This window comes from Equus asinus, chromosome 3 (genome assembly GCF_041296235.1).
Source record: "Equus asinus isolate D_3611 breed Donkey chromosome 3, EquAss-T2T_v2, whole genome shotgun sequence".
Lineage (NCBI taxonomy): Eukaryota > Metazoa > Chordata > Mammalia > Perissodactyla > Equidae > Equus > Equus asinus.
The window spans coordinates 128948423-128973142 of NC_091792.1; the positions used below are offsets into that span (position 1 = coordinate 128948423).

Sequence of the window (24720 nt, forward strand, 5' to 3'; positions counted from 1 at the left end):
AGGGTGAGGTATGTATAGATGGATGTATATTTCAGCATGTCTTCTTTTAAAAGTCAAAACTCATAGTTTTTATTTTGAAGACTCATAATTGAATATAGTATCTGAATTTACTTGCTAGTTATAATATTTTGTTGCAAATTACTAAAGGTGCATATGTGTAGCATTTTAGGCAGCAACTTGTGAGATACAGAAGCCACGAATTTCATAGTTATTTTCCAAAGTAATCAGTATGCATTTGATAAAATGATAGTCTCTGATCTTGAACTTGAACTGACTGATTTTTCTGGAACTGAGCATCTCCTTGTGATCTCTTTTTATAAATAATAGAATAATTAAATGTTCATTTGCCTTTTTTTTTTTTTTTTGAGGAAGATTAGCCCTGAGCTAACTACTGCCAGTCCTCCTCTTTTTTGCTGAGGAAGCCTGGCCCTGAGCTAACATCCGTGCCCGTCTTCCTCTACTTTATATGTGGGATGCCTACCACAGCGTGGTGTGCCAAGGGGTGCCATGTCCGCACCTGGGATCCGAACTGGCGAACCCCGGGCCGCCAAGAAGTGGAATGTGCGAACTCAACCGCTGTGCCACTGGGCCAGCCCCTGCCTTTTCTATTCTTTAAGACAAAACAACATGAAGCCAGTAGCTTTTGTTTCCATTTAAAAATGCTTAAAAATACAAAAGCAAATTTGAAACAGAAGGGTTTTATTTTTGTTTGTTTTTCATCAAAGTCAGCATTTTGAGAAGTAAAAAAACAAAACAGAAAAACAAAGACACTACATCTATGCTTTGTACAGCAAGAATATGGTGGTTATTCAAATGTATACACTGAATGTTACAGATGCTTTGTAATTTTATGAAACAAAACCACACACACACAAAACCACTGACTTTTAATCCTGAGTACATTCTTGAGAATGGAGGGTCATATTAAAGCAATTGCTCTACACTAAATACTTACTGGGTGTTCGGGAAGCCGGTTGGGTTACACTGAAAATGAAGGGGCACGTGTTTATATGTGCTGCTAGCCAGCATAGGTGAGTGAACTCGGGCGTGTGGTGGCCACATTATCCCCAGTTGGCCCTTGACTCCTGAATACCTTCGCCGTTCAGTTCTTATGTACTGTCAGTGATGGGATTAAACTAAGCGTCCTTATGACTAAGGAGTCACCATTTTTGGCAAATGGATTATTTTCAAGGTCAAGTTTCGTTGTTGCTGGAAAAATTTTAATATAACCAAGTTCTTTGGGAGGTCATGAAGATCAGTCTCTCTCTTCTTACTTTCTATTTAAAACTCCCCAAGTGAGGCGCTCATCCCTACACCCAAATCTATCGCCCCTTGTGTTTCTTTAATCTTGATCTTGTTGGAAAGGAGCTTTATCCAGAACACAATTTTTTCATTCAGAACGAAATTGCTTTCAGACATTCAGACAGCTTGTATACAATTATATAATTTAAAAAAAAATCCTCTTTCATCTGGATTTTATTAAATCCACGACTCTTTTAGCCAGTAAAAGCAAACTATATTTTGGCCTCTGTAATGGATTTGTATACTTTGAACATCCCTGTTGGGACTGTGTTTGCCCTTGAATTGTGAGATAGAAAATACTTTCAAGGGTTCGGTCATGTGACTGGATTTATTAATACTTGCGGCGGAAGCTTCTGGTGTCCTTGTTTCTGGGCTGGCCTTCATTCTATTGACTGGATTCATATGTGAAGTTAAAGTGAGGATAAAAGTGAATTTTCCCATCAAATGCCTTTGTTCTGTTTTTGTACAGCATACTGTTATTTTTAATTGTAAAAGTAGATGTGATTGGGGCTGGCCCCGTGGCCAAGTGGTTAAGTTCGCGCGCTCCGCTGCAGGTGGCCCAGTGTTTCGTTAGTTCGAATCCTGGGCGCGGACATGGCACTGCTCATCAGACCACGCTGAGGCAGCGTCCCACATGCCACAACTAGAAGAACCCACAACAAAGAATACACAACTATGTACCGGGGGGCTTTGGGGAGAAAAAGGAAAAAATAAAATCTTAAAAAAAAAAAAAAAAAAGTAGATGTGATTATTGTGGAAAATTTGGATACCACAGGAAAATGCAAAGAAAGTAAGGATTATTCTACTCTGATTTCCCTGATCTCTAATTAGCAGCTAACTATTCAAAATGGTGACATTTTTTTCTTTCTAGTTTTTTTCTAGTTATAGATACTTTTAAACAAAATTGGGACCATACTGAACATCTTGCATTATAGTCTGCATTCCCAATGAACACTGCTTGAAAACATTTTCCCATTTTATTAAATATTTTATAGATTTTAAACTGTTTATCCATTGTTGGATATTTATATTTTTTAAAATTGCTTAAAATGATACGACTTATAATGAAAAGCTTCTTTGTACATATCTTTATGCATATCTTGGACTTTTGAAGGATGTATTCAGAGTCTTTTTTCAATTTATTGGTTTCAAGAAATGAAAAGTAATTCAATTCAGTGTGTCCTTTGTAGCAATTACGATTAAGCCCTCTTGTCTGAAAGAATCTGTCTTTATAACACCATCATCTTTGTCTGGAATGGTGTAGTAACACCTCATTTGTCTAACACCATTAGGGAACTTCTCAGAAATAAATTTTTTACATAAGTGAAACTGACCCTGAGGGGTCTGTGCTTGCTGATTGAACTCATTGTGAATGAGAACCTTTCTAAAATTGTGTTACATATGTTGCTATCCTTTTTAACATAGTGAAAAGATATGAAAATCTCAATTTAACCCTTTCTGGTTTAAATCCATCCTCATAAACTAGTTATTGTACAGTTAGTCCTGCTAAAGTGTGATATATGCGTTTCTGAAAATCAGCGTGCTATGTAAAATCATGCAGTAAAACCCACAGCACTTATGGGAAAAATAGGGTCAGGGACACGACACTCAAAAACCTTTATCAGTGACACATTAAAAAAAGCAAAGTAGGAACTGAATAAAAATTGTAGCACAATTTTACATGTATTAGATGGTTAAGAAAGAAATAACTAGTACAATAAATCTGGCACTTTCCCTTGACAAAGTGCTGATGTTTTCTTGTGGACTGAGGCCTTGGGAGGGTTGCAGCTTTGGGTTATTGTGAAGTGCTGGGATCGGAAGGAAAGTTCAGGCACCCTGTGGACGGATCTGGCTCATAGCACACTGGTAGAGGCTGGGCATGCCAGTAGGTGTTTGAGGCAAGGACTTTGTTCAGTCTTTGTATTCTTTTGCAGCTGGGTTCCACATGGGTGCAATCTTCTGCTATTATTTGGTGTTTCTCACAGTGAAATCTGCATAAACAAATGTGAAATTAGAGTTATGCCCACATTGTTCTGTAATATGTCAATCTTGGAACAAACACAAGTGTTATAGCAGAACTGAGTGTAATGTGTGGTAATACGGTGATGTCGAGGGGAGAGTCTGCTTGTCTCTACCCTAAACAGAGTTAATATATGTAAAACACTTGGAGAAGAATCTGGTCTAAGAGTCAGCACTGTGTAAGTGTTGGCAGTAACAATGGCAGTAATAGTAAGTAATGCCTATTGATGTTGGTGGGATTCTGTCTGCTTTTCAGTTATGATTGCCTACTGTAGCAGTGCTTCCTGCCGCCTTCTAATTAACCTATTTCTCAATCTCTTGTGGTTTTTAAATGAGTTTATCATGCTTCTTAGAATTATGTCTAACTTCAGGCCCAGAATCGGTGAGCCTGAGGGGTGCACATTCTGTAGGTTATGGTTTACCTGTGGCATCTGTTTTACCTACACAGACTTTTCTATCTTATGAATGAGTTATCACCTGTGTATTCCTTTGCAAGATTGTTGGGGAAATAACTTACTGTTTTTTTTTTGAGGAAGGTTAGCCATGAGCTAACATCCGCCACCAATCTTCCTCTATTTTTTGCTGAGGAAGATTGGCCCAGAGTGAACATCCGTGCCCATCTTCCTCTACTTTATATGTGGGATGCCTGCCATAGCATGGCTTGATAAGAAGTGCATATGTCCTTGCCCGGGATCTGAACTGGTGAACCCTGGGCTGCCAAAGCAGACTGTGCAAACTTAACCACTGCACCACTGGGCCGGCTCCATAACTTGTGTTTTAAGTGACATTATGATCATGCAGAATTTTCAGATTTTCTGTTAGAAAAAAGTTAACATGACTTTCTCTTCTCATTCCCACCTGCAAAAGTGAAGTGTGCTTAAATGAATACATCTGAAGGGCATTTAAAAGTTGTCGATGATTGTCTTTAAGTTGTTATTGTTCACTTCTATTGACAAGCACCTCTGTGTTTGTGAGATGAGCTCAGCTTTGGAAGGTGGGCAGGCAAGTGTGATTTCCAATGACTTTCCCTCCCACGTCACAGTATAATTAGAAGTCCATACCCTCCCTCAGTTGCCTTTTATGACTCCCTGAGAAGGACGTTTTTTACTGTGAGTGGTTGCCAAGAAGCCTTGCTCGTTCCTGCTTTAGGAACTTTAATAAGATAGCAGATCAAAATACAAGGTAGATTTAGCAAGCCTTGTTAGTATTGTTCTGAAAGAAAAATAGCTAACAGAGCTCCTCATTTAGATATTCCAATGAAATCCATATTTTAATTATGCAGAGTGACTCTGAATAGCAATGGGGTCTTTTGGTTTTTAATTTCTAATCTGACTTTGAATTTTAACTTTTTGTCTCTATACAACTTCTAGATATATTTGGGCTGCCTGACCTCATTGAGTGATTGCTATTAATTAACAAACTCTGTGGAAAAAAGGGAGCTTGCCTTCTGAGCTTTGTACCAAAGACCTGGGAAAAGTAAGTAATTTTCTATCTTGCTTTTTAAAAATTCTGCTGTACTTCTCTCCGAAAATTAACACTGGGTCCGTGTTTTCTGCTTTCTTTCTTTCTTTCTTTCTTTCCTGGCTTAGTAAATTTTATATGCTCTTATGGATTTGAAACATGGAAAAGGGACTCAGGAGACCTTTTTAAAAAGAACTTCCACGTGGTCAGGATGACTTTCAGCCTTGTGCCGTTTCTTTTGTGTTTCATTAACTGAGTCCTGAAGGTTGTGATAAAACCTTTGATGAGGTGTGCGGTAGATGGATTAAAGTTTAAAGGTAAGGCAGTGTAATGTGATGGCACAGAAAAGAGAGTCCAGTTTTCCAAGCTTTAAGTGTTGTAGACTTTTAGATATTTTGGAAAGGCCTTTGGTTCTCAATTTTTAGAATAAGAATGAAATCCATTTCGTTCTTTTCTTGTCTGGAAAGGAAAATGAAATGTGGAATCACTTATTCACTAAGTCCCTCCAGTAGCTTGGTCTTGGAAGAATTGATGCACCTGTCAGTTTTATTGTTTTATAACTTTTTCGAGGTACTCTATTTGAGACAGCTGTATGAATGGTTTTAGTATCTTTTAGAAAAAACTGCTTGGGGCCATAAATTTTAATTTTATTTAATTTTATCTGTTTAAATTATTTGAGGTATTCTAATTGAGACACCTGTATGAATAGTTTTAGTATCTTTCGGAAAAAATTGCTTGGGGCCATACATTTTAATTTTATTTCCTTATCTTTTTGACAAGGTAAAATGGGCCTTAAAGATAATAAAGTCAATCTACTTTTTTGTAGATACTACTTGGAAGTATGAATGGCCCGTAAGAATGTAACAAAACAACACATATACACACGCATCTCTTTTCTGGCATGTTCCAGAAACAGTATCACTGACAACAAGAACTGTTTGTCCGTGAAATTACTAGATAGTTTTCTAAACTTTGTATGTCCTGTGTCTTACAGCTCCTCTACGTTCTGACAGTACAAATGAGCTAGTTGAAACATGTCTAAAACAAATTAAGACAGATAAGAATTTTGCACTGTAAGTTTCATAGAAGCATTACATAGTAAGATCAGATTTTATTGTTATATTGTATGTACTAAAATTTGCTTATAATTAAATTGTGTATTCTTTTGTAATAATTATAATAAGGTAAAGGTCTTTAATTATGAAACCTATTTGCAGTTAAATAAGACATTTGTACTGAAAAATATTCACAGACATACACACAGTATAGACATACCACAAATATAGTTTCTGAGGGATATCAAGTCTTTGCTAAAACATAAATGCATTGAAAGCAAGGACTTTGAAAATTTTCTCCAAAAACAATTTTTTTGTTATAGCAAAATACTTGCAGTAGTGAAATACTATTGTCAATGGAATTTTAAAAATGATAGCAATTTATTTAGGTGAATCTTGTAGTCTTGTATTCACATATTAACCTTAACATAAAGGAAATCCTATGTGGTGTAATTGTTATTCCATCTTGGAAGGATATTTCGAAGAGGATTGTGTTGGTAGTCGTCAATCTGTCCACAGAAGTGGAATGAAAAGGACAAAAGATTAATTCTCTGGACTTCAGGATCCAGATATTTGCAGTGGTGTTTAAATCGGAAATATAACTTAGCCTTAGAAAGTAAGCTGCTTGAACTGCCTTTCAAATAATTTAGCATCTCTTTAAAATTTAATAGTCTCTGGTGAAATATTTCCCTTCCATTATACCAAAATATTCCCTTTGTGACATTGTTGTAAAAGTTATTTTCCATTTTGTGGAGGCAAGGCATCTGTTAGACTTTTGAACACAATGATAAGCTAAAGACAGCCCCTGCATTACCAGAGAGACCATGGCAAAAAGGTCCCTGCTTGCTGAAACTGATGTCATGGGTGCATATTTATATGCACAGAAGGATGTCCACAATTCATCTTTGAGTTAAAAAAAAAAAAGAAGTTTATAATGGGTAAGTATGTTCCACATAAATCTAGTCCTGAAGAACTAGTTATGTGGAAGTAAATATTAAGGGAGAAGGGTGTGTGGGGAGAGAAGGAGGGAAGTCCTTTCTGAAATTTACAAAAGTCAAGAGAGAATATTTCTGACAGTATGGTTGACCCTCCTTTTCTGCAGGTTTGGTGACGTCGAAACTCGTGGATAAGGAGGGCCGATGTTAACCACAGTATTATGCCATTTTATGTAAGGAACTTGAGTGTCCCCGGGTTGGGGTATCCGCCCAGAGTTCCTGGAACCAACCCTCTTGGCTACTGAGGGACGACTGTACTTTGAAAAGTATAAGGGGTACTTAAATGTATTGGTGATTTCTTTTTAGGGTGGCAAATACAGTTTTAGGGAACATTCAGAACCCTAAGCAACCTCCACATTCCTTTTTAACTTCCTTTTGTCCTCCACGTTTATTTTTTTTCTTAATCACAAATGTGTTTTCAAAGTCTTCCTTGTTTCAAGCATTTTATTTAATTATTTGAGGTAGATTTCTGGAAACCTGTGTCTGTAATGTTGACAAAATGTAGATGCGCCTTTGAAAGATTAGCCATGGGTTGTTTTAAAAGGAGTAAAAAATAGCTTCTATTATCTTATCCTATTTAATGCATGTATGTATTTATTTTCTGTTAATACTAAAAGAGTAGTATATGCTGCAAGTTGTTTGGCATCCTGTCTTTTCCACTTAATAAATAATGACTAGCCAAGCTAATAGACAATTACCTATAGTATCATTTTTAGTGAACGAGAAACAATGGAATCTTAGCTTTTTGTTTAATTTGAGGCTATCCTGGCCTTCAGTGAGAAAGGAGTATAAATATGTGAATTATGTGGTGTAGGTTTTTCAGTTGCGAACAGAGAATAAAATAGAATTCGCCTTCTATAATCTCTACGGTGTTTACCATAACCAGACATGTTCTCAACAGGAGACGTGTGGGACTGAGTGTGTCTTCAAATTTGTGAGTATCGCTGTCTGACAGGTGTTATGTATAAAACGTTGTGTCTTTTTTGGTCCCTTTGTTATATTATAAGAGTGCAGGTGACATCTCCTCATGCTTAGCTGTCTTCATCAATATTTCTGTGCCTAAAGGATTCTACTTAAATATTTCTCCCTCTCAAGAAACTGAATATGTCAGATGACGTGATGAATCCAGAAGGAACATTTCATAGACTTTGGAATAGGATTTACTGGAGCAAGTTGAAATCCGGATTAATTGGAGATGCAGAATGTTTTATGGACCTTTGCGTGCTGTGTCAATTGGAAGTTCATTTATTAAGCCAGCATTTGTTGTGCAACTGCTATGTGCCAGGTGCTATGATAAGAGCTCATTATTCAGAGATGGATGAGATGTGCCCTAGCTTTCAAGGAACTTAATTTGAGTTTCAAATTCATTTTCAGATAACATTTATTCAACATGTACTATGTGACAAGCGGTGGGCTGGATGTTCTTCAAAAAGGTGTTTGACCACTAAAATTCAGTAGTGATATTTACTGACCCATCACTTCCAAAATAAGTTATGAATAGAATTTTCTAATCTTTAAGTTTTTTTCTTGGTATTTTCCTAAACTTTTGGTACCTGCTACTACTTGTTAAGATCAATTAGCAATCGGGGGCTGGCCCCGTGGCCGAGTGGTTAGGTTCGCGCGCTCCGCTGCAGGCAGCCCAGTGTTTCGTTGGTTCGAATCCTGGGCGCGGACATGGCACTGCTCATCAGACCACGCTGAGGCAGCGTCCCACATGCCACAACTAGAAGAACCCACAACGAAGCATATACAACTATGTACCGGGGGGCTTTGGGGAGAAAAAGGAAATAATAAAATCTTTAAAAAAAAAAAAAAAAGATCAATTAGCAATGGGAAAAAAAAGTCAAGAAACAACAAGCACTTAATTGATAAACTTAGAACAAGGATTTTAAAAACGTGTATATTTATACACACACACACACACATATATTTTATATTAGGGAACCTGCATACCTATGATAAAGTCATAATTTCTCCTAGTAGAATAGTTCTTAGTTCACATGATACAATTGAATATACTAAGATGTCCTGGGATTCTGCCCTCAGACTGGTTCCAAGTCTTAACAAGCGTGGAAGCCTTAGTGTCAAGTCACTAGATTTTCACAGTGATTCTTGGAGGAGGGATAATTGGAACTCAAGGAGGAAAGTAACCTGCCCACATTCGCACAGCTAGAAAATGTTTGGAGTTAGGATTCTAATTCTGATCCATCTAATTTGAAAGCCCTTGGAGTGTCCTCCTGACTTCGGGGAGCTGGTGGGGAGGGTAGACTCACAAATGCCGTGGGCCTGCCGAGGAAGGGGCAGTCACTTCCTGAGGAATCGGGGAAGGTGCTCGCTGCATCGGAGAGCTGGCATTGAAATAAGTCTTGAGGGCTGAGTTAGAGGACAGAGAGAAGAGGGGACAGTGGATGGGGCTGTTGGTAAAGCGTGTGTCAAGGCGCAGAGGAATGGAAGCTCGTGGCGTGTTTAGAGAGTGGCGAGAAGTCCACCTTGGCTGCGGTGTGGGGCACGTTAGAGAGAGGAGTAGGATCTGAGATTGCAAAGCCTTGGTGCCAGAGTGAGGAGGGCCACGTGTGTGCCACGCTAGAGACTTGGCATCTAAGCAATATATAGCCATGAAAGTTTTAAGGTAGAAGAAATTTCGTGATTAGATGGGAACCTTACAAAAATCACTTGGGCAACAGCATGGAATAGAGACTGAAGAAGAGAAAACTGGAGGCTAGAGACCCAGGGCCGCCGCGTGAGGTTGTGCGGATTGTTCACTGCACAAGCGTATGTGTGAGTGGTGGGTAGTGGGGACCGATAACCATTCAGCATATTACTCACCAAGCTGTGCACTCTTGGGGCTGGGCCTGCCTAGAGAGGGCATCTTTTAGAATTTACACAATAGGATGCTTTACTTGCCTTTTAATTGCTTATAAAATAATAGGAGAGATTAGACAAGGAAATAACCATGTGCCCGAAGGCCTAAGAATCTAGAGGTGGACATGGTGGTCTGTCACTACCTATGAAATTGGACATGTTCCCCATCCTCTCAAAGTCTATTTCCTCATCTTTAAAGGAGAATTGATAATGGGATCTAGTAGGGCCCTGGACAGAGCAGTTAAGGGGTATTGGTAAGAGAAGGAGGTAGACATACGAGATGGTAAAATAATATGTCTGGGACTGGAAGCCGCTGCTAACAGTTAACCCTGTGAATGTGATTGGAAGTGTGGTAAGAGGTTTACGTGTTTCATCTTATTTAATTCTCTGTCAGTTGTAAGAAGTAGATGTTATTGCCCTGTTTTAAAGATTTTGACACTGAGGCTCAGGGAAGTTAAATAACTTCTTTAATGTCACACGCATAGGGAGTGGCATAGTCAAGACTTGAACCCAGGTCTGTGTGACTCTCATGTCTATGCTCTTGACCACTGTGCTGTGCCTAGAATTAATCTGTTCTGTATGTTGAACTGCCTTAATACCTTACTTGAATTTCTCTGATAACATATTCTGATTTTATCTTTTATTATTTTTAACTTGAATTGGGTCATAGTTATTTGCAAAATCTTTAATTTAATGGACTGTAAGATCCTGAAGAACTGGGATCCAGTTTTATTCCTTTTTTTTGGTCTTTTATAACCCTTTGCTCAATAAAATATGTGTTGATAAGATGACTAATCTCTAAGATTTTTTCAGTCTCCTAAAATTCAGTAATTTTTTCTTATATGTGTAAAGCTTCAGTTGCGGTTATAGTCAAGTAGAACTTATAAAGAGGGTCTTGGATTTTACTTTGATATCTAGATCGATCACTGAAGTTTTAGGAAATTCCTAATTGTCGTTTCATCTGAAAAATAATTTGTGAGTTGCTGTCCAAGGCTAAAGCTGAGATTACAGTGCACTTCTTGCAAGCACGTGTGCTTGCTGCTGCATTGCTGTGGCATGTATAAAACTCACTTGTCTTAAATGATATTTTTGGGTCCGTAAAAAAAATGTTAACACTGTCATTCATGCAGGAAAGGACATCAGTTTGTAAAAATATGTGGATCCTTGGTGCTGAAGGTCACTCTTTTATGGTTCCTACTGGACTCAGATTTAAAGAACAGATAGATGTGCTTTTCCAGTGCAGGGCATGTTATCAGAGGCCCTGGAGTCAGACTGCGTAGGTTTGCATCCTAATTTCTCTGCTTATAAACTCTGTGACCTTTGGCAAGAAAGCATCTGTAAAATGAGGATGGGTGAGAAAACAGGTTGTGATGATAGGTTAGTGTGCCTGGTTCGTTGGGAATTTGTTGTTGTTGTTAGTGCCATTGAGTAGGTTCTGACGCCTAGCGACCCTGTGTACAGCAGAGCAGAACCCTGTGCGGTCTTTTTGCATCATCCTCCCACTTTCTGGTGCTGTATCAGACAGTGCTTCACTGCTATTCATAGGATTTTCTTGGCCATTTTTTCTGGAAGTAGGTGGCCAGGTCCTTCTCATTGGGAATTTAGGGGAAAAAAAATCCTCATCCAGATGGGAGCCACTTTTGCTAAGATACTCATTAAAGGAGGCCAAAATTGTGAGCTTGTAGGACAGAATTTGACACTTCAATATTGTAGCCCATGTTTATCCCAGGATGACCCTTTGTTGTTTTTAAACTAGAGTTCAGGTTCTCTTGTAACTATTGCATCTACTTCGTGAACTCTAAGGAGGCAGTTTAAGCTTTGTTTTCTGCTCTCTGTGCTTGAAGAGGGTATGAAATGATGGCTTTTAAGAAAATGGAAGATGTTATTCGAGATCAGCGTTGCCTCTGGGCTTTGAAAAATTCTGGGGTTTCTTTCATCTTCCAGGAGAGGAGCACAGTGAGCTGTGAGAAGGGAAGGCAGGCCCTGGGGATGTTTCCTAGCTCGTCTCTGCCGCTGTTAGTGGAAAAAAGGAAGGTAAGAGCCCGTAAAGAGCTCTGATAGCCTCAGTAGACAGTGAGTTCAGATGTGTGTGCTGGAAATGGGGCACGAGGAGCTTCTGACACCCGTGGGCCCCTGCTTGGCCCGAAGGGAAGGTGAAACAGCAGCAGAATTGGTCTCAGAACATTGCTCTGCAGCCAAAATAAACTTACGCCTGTCTGTCAGAGTTTCTTTTCTTTCATAAATTTAAAGTTGCACAAAGATTCATGATGTTATTCCCTTTTGAGGTTTTATATCTCAGATTGCTGGAAGAGCAAGTTAGTTGGATAAAAATACTCTTCAGACCCGATCTTATTCTTATAGTTTTTGACTGTTTAGTTTTGCACTTTAGAGTAAGTGCAAACTTGGCCTGTCCATTCTTGATGGGGAAAAGCAGGAGCTATCAATAAATGCTGAATTTCAAAACCATTTCCGGGGTCATCTTCTCCCACCATGCGACCCCTGCAAAAAAGCTTCGGTCTCCTGTGAGCTGATAATTCCTGAACGCGTGGGGACTTTGGTGGGGAAAATAAAATCAAATTGCATACCTTTCCCTTTTATTTGTGAGCTAATTGTTGTCTTCCTGTATTTCAAAGCAGATGTTAAATTCTTCCTTTGATGTTCAACAGTAGACAGACTCCAGTTGTGTGTACACTTGGTACAAATACATTGTTTGACTGAAGATCGACTCTGCCAAATTAAATTTTGGTGGTTACGTTTTGATCTGGAGCCACAGAATAGAATGGCAATTTATTCTTTCATTCCACACACATTTATTGGGCTCCTGCCTGGCCATTTTCATAAATTGTTTTCAAATCTCATACATACCACAAAAACCTCACAAACTAGATAGTGCTGTCTCTGTTTTGTAGATGAGAAAAATAAGGCATACAGAGTGATTAGGACTATTTTATGGATATGAAAAATAAGGCAAAGAAAGTGCTTAGAAAACTTGCTCCCGGTCACATTGCTGTTAAGTGGCTGAGGATTTAACAGGAGATTTTTTGGCTGACCCCAAAGCTGTTACTATAGTGGAGCTGCCTTTTAAGAAAAGATAATCGATGGAGGAAAGATCTTGAGGAGTTGCAATAAAAAAAAGGGTTAAGCATGAGCCCCTCAGTCCTGCATTTACTCAGCAGATATTGACTGAGTGCCTATTTTGTGCTAGGTACTCTGCAAGGTGCTGGAAATTCATTGGTGGGCAAGACGTGATCAATCCCTCACCAGCTTCAAGGAGGAAACAGGATTTCAAGAAAGAGTGTTTGCTCCCCCAAAAAGCCGCAGTGTCTTGGTTGGGAGAGGTAGACATTTTGACACCTTAACAAAAGTTGTTTAGTTTATTATTCTTTTACATCAGTGTGCATATTCAATCATCTACAAAGAAACAGAGGGATGGCTTTGCTAGAATACTTGGCAATTGTGCTCCTTGCGTGGGCTGCTTAGCACATGCAGAAATGGAGGTTGGAGTGAAACTGTATTGAGTTTTAAACAAACTGTTGCAAACACAAATTTGAACAGTTACCTGGCAAGAACTGTATCTATTTCAGCTTGGAATTCCCCATTTTATATAGGAGATACTTAGCACAGTGCCTGGTATGTAGCAGGTACCCATTAACTCTGGTGGATTGGCTTAAGTGATGGGAAATAAAATAGGGAAGAGAGGGGAAAGGAGACTCATAAAGAAGGGGATAAGTTAAGGTAATATCAAGGAAGAGTGTGAGGGTGGCAATAAACTCAACCAATAAATAAGCAAGAAGAGAACATGACATGACGGACTTAATTCCCCTGTACAAACTGTTTTAATATCCAAGGCGAGGAGGAGCTGTGTTTAGGGAATCTGGAAATGCCATTGGGTTTGGGTGCTTGAGAGAGACAGCAGCCTTCTTTTAATCTTCTTATTTGACTCCTCTGACTTTGTGTTCACATATGAACCCTCTGTGTGTGCTTTCCCACCATGGACTTTATTTCACTTTTTGAGACTTTTGGCTTTAAGCACAGTATTTGGTTCTTTAATAAATAAGTTTGCTAGGACAATCCTGACTATGCCTGTTTTCTGTTGTTATTTTTCATAATGTCTCCTTTCCATATCAAGTGTCCTGGTTTGGATGATAAATTAAAAGGCCACCCCACTAACAAGGGAATTTGGTGGCATTTTCTATCTTTAAAAAAAAAATTTCATAGCATTTAGACTGCTTTGATGAATTAACTTAATGTGGATATAGTACCAGTAAAATTACATATGCAACTAGTGTCTGATCTCTTATAATAAGTAGAAAGAAGAGAAAATAGGTGGTAGCTGAAAAGAATCAGCTGTAGAGAGAAAGAAGTTGATTTTGACAAAAAGAACTTTAGTTACAAGTAACGGCTGGGATAGCCATATGAGAAAGGGCATTTAAAGGTTACTGTGGTGATGGGTAATGCTTCAGGGAATCTGGCATCCTTTGAGAAAATCTTGTCATCATCAGTAGTTTTGTTCAGTGTTTCCACAGCAGCGGTAATTCAATTCAGGTGCATTTTCATTTGTCTCTAAGTAAAAAGTAAAAGAAATAATTTCTTAGAACAGAGATTTTGTCAGAGGTTTAAAGAAATGGCTTGAGGGAAAAATTGTTAAATTCATATTTTTTCTCTTAAATCTTCTTAAATTATGTCTTTTGTTGAAACTACTGGTAATTTAATCAAATGAGACATTCACATAGGGCCTCCAAGGGCCTTAAAAAAATGTATGTTGGGGTTTTTCTCTTAATAAGCAAGGTTAAATTGGTTTTATAGTTCATATACATGGATTTAAAGAAACAAACTAGTATTTTGTCGTACAAATATATGTAAAGGCTTTAGATATTCAGGTAATGCTTGACAATAATTGCAGAATGAGAGTTGGGTGTAGAATTAAAACCATGCTTTTAACCAGTGTTTTCCGTATCAATATTTTAGAGATAGTGATGCATTTACCTTCAAGTCCCGTAGTTTCTTGTTCTCTGCAGTGTTACCTTTCATTGGAGCATAGATTTCCAGAGTAGGGGGACTGTTTTTACACAGTCCCCAAATTCTGTTTGTTTTGGAATTAAATTCTGGGTCTGCTACTGGCTATCCGTGGATGAGTTCTTCCTCTGAGCCTCAATTTTCTAGCCTATAAAATGGGAATAATGATATCTGATGCTTAGAGTTTCTTAATAGGATGTTTATTCATTCCTGAATCTGGGATAAACACTAAGCGTATAACACAAAGGTTAGGGTTCTCCCAGGCTTAGGAATTAATAGCAGATATTAAGGATGGAGAGACGTGTTATTGTTGGAAGGGTGAAACTCAAAATAGTCAACAACAGAGGTCGGCCGGTGGTGTAGTGGTTAAGTTCATGAACTCTGCTTTGGTGGCCTGGGGTTTGAAGGTTCAAATCCTGGGTACAGACCTAGCACCGCTTGTCAGCCCACATTGTGGTGTCATCCCATGTAAAATAGAGGAAAAATGGCACAGATGTTAGATCAGCGACAATCTTCCTCAAGCAAGAAGAGGAAGATTGGCAGCAGATGTTAGCTCAGGGCCAATCTTCCTCACACACACACACAAAAGTCAATAGCCAGTTTCTGGCAGTCTGAATGGATGCTGACTGTGAACATTCTGGACAGTCATCACAGTGCTCACCAGCTGAATATCAGCCTCTATTGTCAGTATTGAGAAATGTGTTTAACCTGTGATGATTTGTAAGGAAACCCATTGTGCCTCCTAGTTATAAATTAATGCCTCCTCCTTTGAGATGATAAGTAAAGGACACCATCTTCATATGATGAGATGAGCCCAGCCTTCGTACCTGGATTCCTGTCCCAAAGGTTCACCTTTTCTTTAGGGACCTTCTTAATCATTGCTGCCAGCACTGTGCTAGCTCTTTGGGGACTCTGCTTTCCCATTTTCCACTCCATCCCTAGCCTGAGAACATGTTCTTAATTCCCTGTAGTAGATCAAAGCTGAGTTTATGACTTTTAACAAAACCCTGAGAGTCTCATAAAATTGGCTACTAGATACAGCAGGCCTAGACCCATCCTCACTGAGCCCTCTACAAGGCTGCTTCTCTGGCCTAGACCACCAACCTCTACCCTGGGAACTGACTTTACATCTGGATGTAGAGTCCAGACATCAAAGAGATTGAGGCCCTGGAAAGGGAGGATTTCCCTCTTCCTTCTGCCAGGTCTTTCCTTGCTAGTTCCTGTTTATCTCAGGCTCTGCCTCTTCCCAAGATAATTGACCCTGGGAAGTCCACCTCTCATGGGGCAGACCCTCACCCCTTTCCACAGGGATGGGATAGCCACAGCTATGAGAAAGTCCAGTATCAGTACAAAAGCTTCCATATAATTCTAGGAGTTTCCTTTCCTAGGACAGGGTTGAATTGGTTTAACCATATTGGGCATATACTGATGTGGTTAAGAGTCTTGAAGAAATTGTTTTGTGATCACTTCACACCTGTTGTATTGGCTGTCATCAAAAAGACAAGAGATAAAATGTGTTGGTGAGGATGTAGAGAAAAGGGATCCTTGTGCACTGTTGGTGGGAATGTAAATTTGATGCAGCCACTATGGAAAACAGTATGGAAGTTCCTCAAAAAATGAAAAATACAGGGCTAGCCCCGTGGCCGAGTGGTTAAGTTCGCGCGCTCTGCTGCAGGCGGCCCAGTGTTTCGTTGGTTCGAATCCTGGGCGCAGACATGACACTGCTCATCAAACCATGCTGAGGCGGCGTCCCACATACCACAACTAGAAGGACCCACAACGAAGAATATACAACTATGTACCGGGGGGGCTTTGGGGAGAAAAAGGAAAAAATAAAATCTTTAAAAAAAAATGAAAAATACAACTACCATATGATCCAGCAATTCCACTTGTGGGTATATATTCGAAGGAAATGAAATCATTATCTAGAAGAGATATAGGCACCCTCATGTTCATTGCAGCGTTATTTACAATAAGCCAAGATATGGAAACAGCCTAAGTGTCCAGCAACAACTGAATGGATAAAGAAACTGTGAGACACACACACACACACACACACAAAAAAACACAGTGGATGGAATATTACTCAGCCATAAAAAAGAAGGAAATCTTGCTATTTGTGACAGCATGGATGGACTTTGAGGGCATTATGCTAAGTGAAATAAGTCAGAGAAAGGCAAATACTGTATGATCGTACTTATATGTAGAATCTAAAGAAATCGAACTTAGAGAAACAGACAACAGATTGATGGTTGCTTGAGGTGTGGGGTGAGGAATAGGGGAAAGAGGAGCAGTTGGTCAAAAGGTACAACCTTCCAGTTATAAGATAAATGAATTCTGGGAATGTAATGTACAGCATGGTGACTATAGTTAACAATACCGTGTATATATATGAAAGTTACTAAGAAAGTAGATCTTAAAAGTTATCACCAAAAGAAAAAAAATTTGTAACTATGTATGGTATTGGACGTTAACTAAACTTATAGTGATGATCATTTTGTAATATATACATGTATGAAATCATTATGTTGTACACCTTAAGCTAATACAGTGTTACATATCAATTATATCTAAAGAAAACTGGGGAAAAAAAGAGATGATTTTGTGTGGAGACTTTTTCTACCAACATACTAAGGTGGTACTGCTGACCTTAAGCTCAACAGTTTTATTAGAGAAGATGGAGGAACACAGGAAACCTGGGATCTGGTCCTGGTTTTGCCACCTGCTAGTTATGTGACATTGAGGCACATAGGTACCTTTTCCTGGGGTCCTCGTTTTCTTTTCCATAAAATGATTTTCACCTGTAATATGATTTCTTAAGGTCCTTGTCAATCAGAAATTCTATGAATCTATAACTCCTAAAAGTGCACACTACAGTTTTTGAACAGATTGAACCTATCTTTATCTGATGATGGTGGTTTCCATAGTTAACACTGCCCTGGTTTGTGACTGTAGCTGTTTTTTTTTTCTTGTAGAAAACTGGCTTTGGTATCTGTAATGCTGGCTTTATGGAATGAGTTTGGAAGTGTTCTTTCCTCTTCAATTTTTTTAGAAGTTTGAGAAGGATTGATATTAATTCTTAAAATGTTTGGTAGAATTCACTAGTGAAACTATCTGGTCCTGGCCTTTTCTTTGTTGGGAGGTTTTTAATTACTGATCAGTCTCGTTACGAATTAGAAGTCTGATTTTCTTTCTTCATAATTCCATCTTGGTAAGTTGTGTGTTTTTAGAAATGTATTCATTTTACCTAGGTTATCAAATTTGTTGGCATACAATTGTTCCTAATACTCTCTTATAATCCTTTTTATTTCTGTAATGTGATTGTGTTCTCTCTTATTTCTGAATTTAATTGTCTTCTCTTTGCTTTTCTTATTCAGCCTAGCTAAAGGTTTGTCAATTTTGTTGATCTTTTTGAGGAACCTACTCTTGGTTTTGTTGATTTTTCTCCCAGTTTGGCTTTTATGACTTTTATTTATGAGTCATTCTTACGCTAAGCAAATTGATCTTATGTATTAATTTATATTAGACCCCTGCATTTTGTTTTTGTAGTTCAGCACTGAATCAGACTCCTTTGCTTTACATAGGTAGATGTATGAAGTCATTGATTTTAAAATAATGAAGCTGACTGTTTCTGCCATTTTTCTTTTCTTGGGTGATGTTTTTGTCTCCCTGCTCATTGTAGTTTGTTTTCTATAATTTGTTGCATTGTTGTGGTTACTTTTTCAGAGACAGTTAAGATAGTGTCCCTTGATTTTGTTGTGAATTGGAAAGTTCCTTTTATTTTCTTTATGCTAAATTGCTAAAAGTTCTGGTGAGATTAATTAGCTTTTATTATTTTAATAAAAAGCCAGTATTATTCATAAAAATGGGTAAACTTAGGGGAGAAAGCTTAGAGGACTAGTAGATGGAAAATTCCAAATTTTAATTCTGTTTTTGTGAACCATAATGTTTCATTCACAGATGTGGGCTTATTACCTCTCCCCATCCCACCCCCCCCCATGCAAAAATTTTGATGTTACCAAAATTCAATGAATAGCCCTCTCTATGAACCGATAGGCAGTTTCAGCATTACTTTTAAGAAAGTACCACTCAAAACAATTCATTTCATAGCTTCTTTTAGAGAGGAGTTAAAAATCTTGTTTAGCCCTCTTGGTTGACCTTAATTTCTTTTTGATAATCCATTTGCTGAATCCATTTGGTCCAGATACACTTCATCTCAGGGACATGATGAAGACTTGCCTTCTGTTGTGTGATGTCCTTGTTCCTCTCATTGTCTCAATCCTTATATTTGTGAATAAAATAATTTATTTGATTAAGAGATTTCTATCCATTTCCCCACCGATTTGTAAGTTTCTTATTATCTAATCATTACTAATGATCACTTTTATTTTACCAGTAATTTCCTATATAGTTACTTATGATATATCCTATTTATTGACTCTAAGACACACATCTTTCATATTTTAACTTTCTTGAAATTTGGTGTATCTTGCAATTGCTGACATTTCACAGCTATTATTCTCAGCACTTTGTTTTTATTCTTAGTACATAAAATGGTGGGGCGTCTTCCAATAGCACTTGGATTTATCGAAATAAGTTACTATTAATAATTGTAACAATTACTGTTAAGCATGTAATATTAAAAATAATACTTTTACAAATAGGATCTATAAATGACAATATAAACATCAAATTTTACAAAAAATTTAGAGTGGAAAAGACTCACCTATAAGCTCCAACTCTGTATATTTAAACCAGTGTTTTTTTGTATGTATTCCATTCTAATCTTTTTTCACGTATGTACATATTTTTATTTGGTGGTAGTTATGGTTACACATCTTATTGTTTATTTTTTTTACTATTATAGATAATTTTCCTCTGCCGCAGGCCTTCATATATGTCATTTTTACTAGCTCCATAATCTATCCTGTGCTTGACTATAATTAAACAGCACATTGCCCACTTGTTGAAAATTCAGAATGTTGCCATTTTCCTGTTATGAATAGTGCTTCACTGAACATCTTTTTTGCATATTTTTTATTATTAATTTTGGCCATTTTCTTAATGAAATGTAACTTTGTAGAAACTTCCTGTACTTTGTTTTGTTGTTAAGAATCAATCTTTGTATTCAGGTAAATCACCAAATAAATAGCTACTGTTGTAGCACCATTCATTCATTTATTTATTCATCATCAACAATATGTTGGATTATTATATCTTCAATAGGTGCCAAGAGCTAAGTACTAAAAGTACATTAGGACGCCCCTCTGACTTCTAATATCTCATATTCTATTGGGAGACTTAAGACTGGTTGAAAATAAATATTACAGTATGATGACTAACGTTGGAAAGATACGGTAAAGTTTCTTAGATGCATGAAATTGCCTTTTACAGCATTGTTTATTGGTATCCTTAATGATATGAGAGGTGTGGACATATTTATGTCACATAAAATAAAAAAAAATGATGTGTATAATAGGCTTACTAATCTGACAGAAAATGGCCGTGTTGGACCTGTCCAACCTCTTTTCCTTCAAGTCTAAACCCTTCTAGGAGGCCTGTGATCATGTGTTTGTCCAGAGTTCCATGTGTTATGTTTCTCCGATATGCTAAGATCCTTGTTGACAGTCACTGTGTCGCATGCCTCATTCCTGTTCCACATCTACTGTAGACTGCTATGTTTGTAGTAAGTGTTGAAGGATTGGTGGTTCATTTGACTTGCTTTCAGTTTCTTCATTTTCAAATGAGTGACAATATTTCACCATTTTGTACTTTCCTTAGAACTTCATTGACTATCAGTTTACATTCTGGGATATTGGTGAAATCAATGCCATTTTAATTACATCTTATCATAATTGTGAAAAAAAAAACAGATGAAGAAAATGTTTGAGAGATTATATAATCCAAAAGAGATTTTTTATAGTAAAAGTTGAAAAATCTGCTGCTTTTGATGGTCGGAAGCAGAATCTATACAGGACAAAATAAAATCCCTCTGTGTAAATTTCTGGGTGATCTCTTAAGCCATTGTAGAGGGGAAAAAACCAAATATTTCTATACAACTAAGTATTAATTCAGGCTTTGGATACAATGAGCCTGTTTTGGAAATAGCTCTTTAGAGTTCTACCATTTTGAAGTTCATGAGCTAGCTATGAATTTGCCCTCCTTCAAACTTATGCATAAGAAACTGACCCTTATTTTTAAATTTCTCAAAAAGGTAGTCTTGGAAACAGCTTTTGAGATTGATTTCTTGGGATTCCCTCCCCCCCACTCCCGCACTTTTCTCTTTTCATTTCAGAAACCTAAGTAGCGGAATTGTGCCTTGTTCTTTTCAGAGCAGTGGTGATTAGATTGCATATTTACTTTGATACACACACATATTGCTGTGCAGATTCCACTGTCCATTGTGACCCCCAAATGAAATGAGGAGGGGGCTATCTGGGGTTGGCTGAGATAAATTTATCTCAGCTTTCAAAACAGTGAGTGAGCATAGTATAATTCACTTGGACAACTGTGGAATGGAACTCTTGTTTGAGCGGTCGTTAGATATTTCATGGGAACTGACTGCACAGAAGAAGAACATATATGGTAAAGACAGTTTGGCAGTTGATAGAATTTGAAGTAGCATTTACATCACCAACTGAAATAAAATTAACTTTTTCCCAAGGTGATTCGTAGCCTGACTTCTATGACTGAGGGGTTGATCTCTTGGCAAGTCTTTTTGAAATAACACCACAGGCAGGGAAATTATATGCTTATATCAGGCTTTGCATTTGCTTTTAAGCCTTCTTTACAGGGTGTGTATAATCTTGTTCTGTACAACTAACAAAAACCATGGTTGTACTTTGTCATGAATTTAACTGTAGCTGTACTTGGTCGTGAAAGACTTGCTCAGTTTCCAGAAACAATGGGCACCACAGAGAGAGGCTTTGCATCCACGTTTCTATTAATGTTGTTACTGCATTTGATTCTTTTATGAAGCCCTTTTGGTCACATCAACAGTTTGCTCTAAGCTATCTGTCTTAACTTCTGGCTTCGTCTGCAAAATCTATGTGGTTAGCATGAGACATATGCAGATAAATTGCCTAGGGTTGAGCTCTCTCAGACTTGGAACTAAATATGCTACAGTATGCTGATCTGATGGATGCAGCTTTTCAGCAATATTGATGTTTCTACAGTTGAATACAAATCTTTGGATGCCTTGGTTTGCATTTTCATATTCATGTTCAGTTCTTGACCACTAGTTTTCAAACAGCTTCATCTCTCAGAAAGATGTAGTTTGAAGTAGAAAGACAAAGAAAATTGTTCTTTCTCACCCACTGTTCTTCTGCCCACTCACAGCAAGAAGAATCATGAGTGTGAGTCTTTTGCCAGATGTAAATAGTGTCAACTCCCAATTCACAAACTGATTATGTTCCCATGGCTTATTGTAAAGTCACTTAGTGGTTTTGCAGTTGGAATCTGTTTTCTAGGAAGGGTAGATGAGCCTACTGAAACTTCTTTAACTCATAGCATTCCAGCTGCATAGTTTTATTTGTGCCTTCAAACCTAGCCTTCCCCCATGTTTCCCTGTGGAAAAATGTCCTTGGTTCTGCTTTGGTATCTAGTGGAACATAAACATTTCATTGTTAACTTCAGCAGACAGCCACCCTATCTTTACGTGTGTATCCTGGCTAGTGTATCAGGCAGTGTTCTGAGATAGAAGCAATGGAGACTGGCTACATCTTTTAAGCAGAGAAATAATTTATTGAGAAGATATTGGGTAGTTTCTGGAATTCCTGGAAGTCAGAAAAAGGGCAGGAGCAAATAGAGACTATGCAGCCAGATTCATAGCCAAGGTCATTTGATATGATTAGTTCTATGCAGGATGGACTTTGTCACTGAACATTGGACCATGCTGTTCCCACTGCCCATACCACTGGGACCAGACACTGCTATCAACTCTTCAATTCAGCCTTTGCTGCCTCTGGGCACTGGATATTGTTGCCTTCACCCATGATAATCTCCACCTGCACCTGCTTCTTTGTTCAGCTCTAGATTCAGGGTTGGCCAAGGCTAAGTCATGTCCCCATGCCTTAGCTGCAAGGGAGCCTGGGAAGGTGAGTGTCCAGCCATTTTTGCATCTATATTGATAAGCATGGCTCTTATCAATACTCACATGATGAGGAATTCCCCAAATAGAGGAAGGAAGTTCAGGTGCTGGGTATTCTCCATCCTTCTCCTCTTTATAAGGGCAAATTTCACGATAAGCAGTCAGAGTGGGCTCTTGTGGAAGGGAAGTAGTCAACATGTTTATCCATCTGAAGCTACAGGTAATGACCTCTGTGATAACAAAGATGACTGATACTTCCTTTTGCCCTGGTGTCCAGGGAACCTTTCACCATATGTTAACTAAAGCTAGAGGTGTGACTTGACAATTTAGGCATATTTGATGTCTCACAGTGTGTTCTTTATTACCTTAAAATAAAATGCATTAAATTGAATTTTAAGAATTTGATTGGGGAGGGCAGATTAAGACTTATCTACTTCCTTACTTATAGTATAAGGTGAAATTTCACAATATCAGTTTGTCTTATATGGTTGGACGTTTTTTATATTTTGTTGATCAGTTCCTGCCTTTTTAAAAATTTATCTTTTATTTGCAGTAATACACATATATAGCTTACAAATTCCTGCCTGCTTATTTACATTGTCATTTTCTACTTCTCAGAGGCAACTACTTTGAATTCAGTTAGCTCATCTGATGCTTACTTCCATATAGCTAATTAACATGTTTGTATTGATATTTCTTAATTTTTAAAAGAATTTTAGGCATTAAACACTGAATTCCTATTAAGGAAGATAAGGGGTTAGCTCTCTTTTATTCTCCCTCTCTTAAATACTTCCCTTCACTCTCCAAGATAGTTATATCTCAATTTGTTTTCACTGCAAATATTTTTCTCAGCTGAGCTGTGCAGTGTACTGTGATTTTATTTTCTTTTTTGTGCAGCATATTAAAAAATAGGGGTTTTTTTGGCTTCATATTCTATTTTATTTTAATTCTTCATTCCCAAATTCTCAAATAAGATCAAACAGAACGGCTTGTCTCTCAGTTCTTTTATACGTGTGACGTTTTTCCTGGAGTCTTCTGCTTGCCTGCTCCGTTCTGGACTGTGTACTCTTGGGGCCTTATGCATAGTTGTTGACCTGGAATTTTCCTTTGTATCATGTTGGGAATTCTTGATTGATCTGTTTACTGGATGGCATCTCTCCTGGTTTCATCTCTCTTTTTGGGAGGCACATTTCCCAGTTGCTTCTTGAGAAAGAGTGTGTATGATGTAATTTTTTTGAGATCTGGCATGTGTGAAAATACCATTTAGTTGCTCCTCACATAATGATTAATATAGAATTTAAAGTTGGAAATTATTTCCTCTGAGAGTTTTGGAGGCCTTGTTCCATTTGCTTCTGCTTCCAGTTTTGTTTATTGAATTGTTGGATGCTTTTCTGATTCTGGTTACTTTATATGTGACTTTTTTTTGGAGCGGGGGGAGCTTTTAGAGCCTTTTTAAAAATCCTATAAATGTTCTGAGATTTCGTCGTAATGTGTCTTGGTGTGTAACTTTTTTCATTCATTGTGAAGATTTTTGCAGGGGGTGATGTAGGATAATTTTCTTCCCACTGTTTTCTGTATTCTCTCTTTTCTGGAACTCTTATTTGTCAGGTGCTGGAATTTTTGTATTTTTCCTCCAGCTTACTTATCGTTAAAAAAAATTCCTGATTTCTGTCCTTGTATCTTTTTGTTTTACTCTTGGGGAACATTTGCCTCTATTATCTTCTAATCTTTATGGGTTTTTTATTTCTATGATCATCATATTAATTTCTAGGAGCTCTTTCTTGTTCTTACAGTATTTCTGTTTTACAGCATCCTATTCTTTCTTGCTTTATGGATGCAATATCCTTTACCTCCTTGGAGTTATTAATAATATATATATGAAGTTCTGTCCTGCTCCCAGCATTGACTCTGTTTCCTCCTG

General features: G+C 37.8%; 1 protein-coding gene across 14 annotated transcripts in view; it reads left to right on the plus strand.

Annotated features, from left to right (window-relative positions):
- Positions 1-24720, plus strand: part of APBB2 (amyloid beta precursor protein binding family B member 2) — a 361605-nt gene that overhangs the window by 97486 nt on the left and 239399 nt on the right. For 12 of the 14 annotated variants that reach the window (XM_070505981.1, XM_044767731.2, XM_070505986.1 and 9 more), the window contains exon 3: positions 4692-4797. The exons of the other annotated variants lie outside the window; for them this stretch is intronic. The gene's annotated coding sequence lies outside the window, so the exon portion shown is untranslated. The remainder of the gene's footprint in view (positions 1-4691; positions 4798-24720) is intronic. 14 annotated transcript variants of the gene reach the window in all.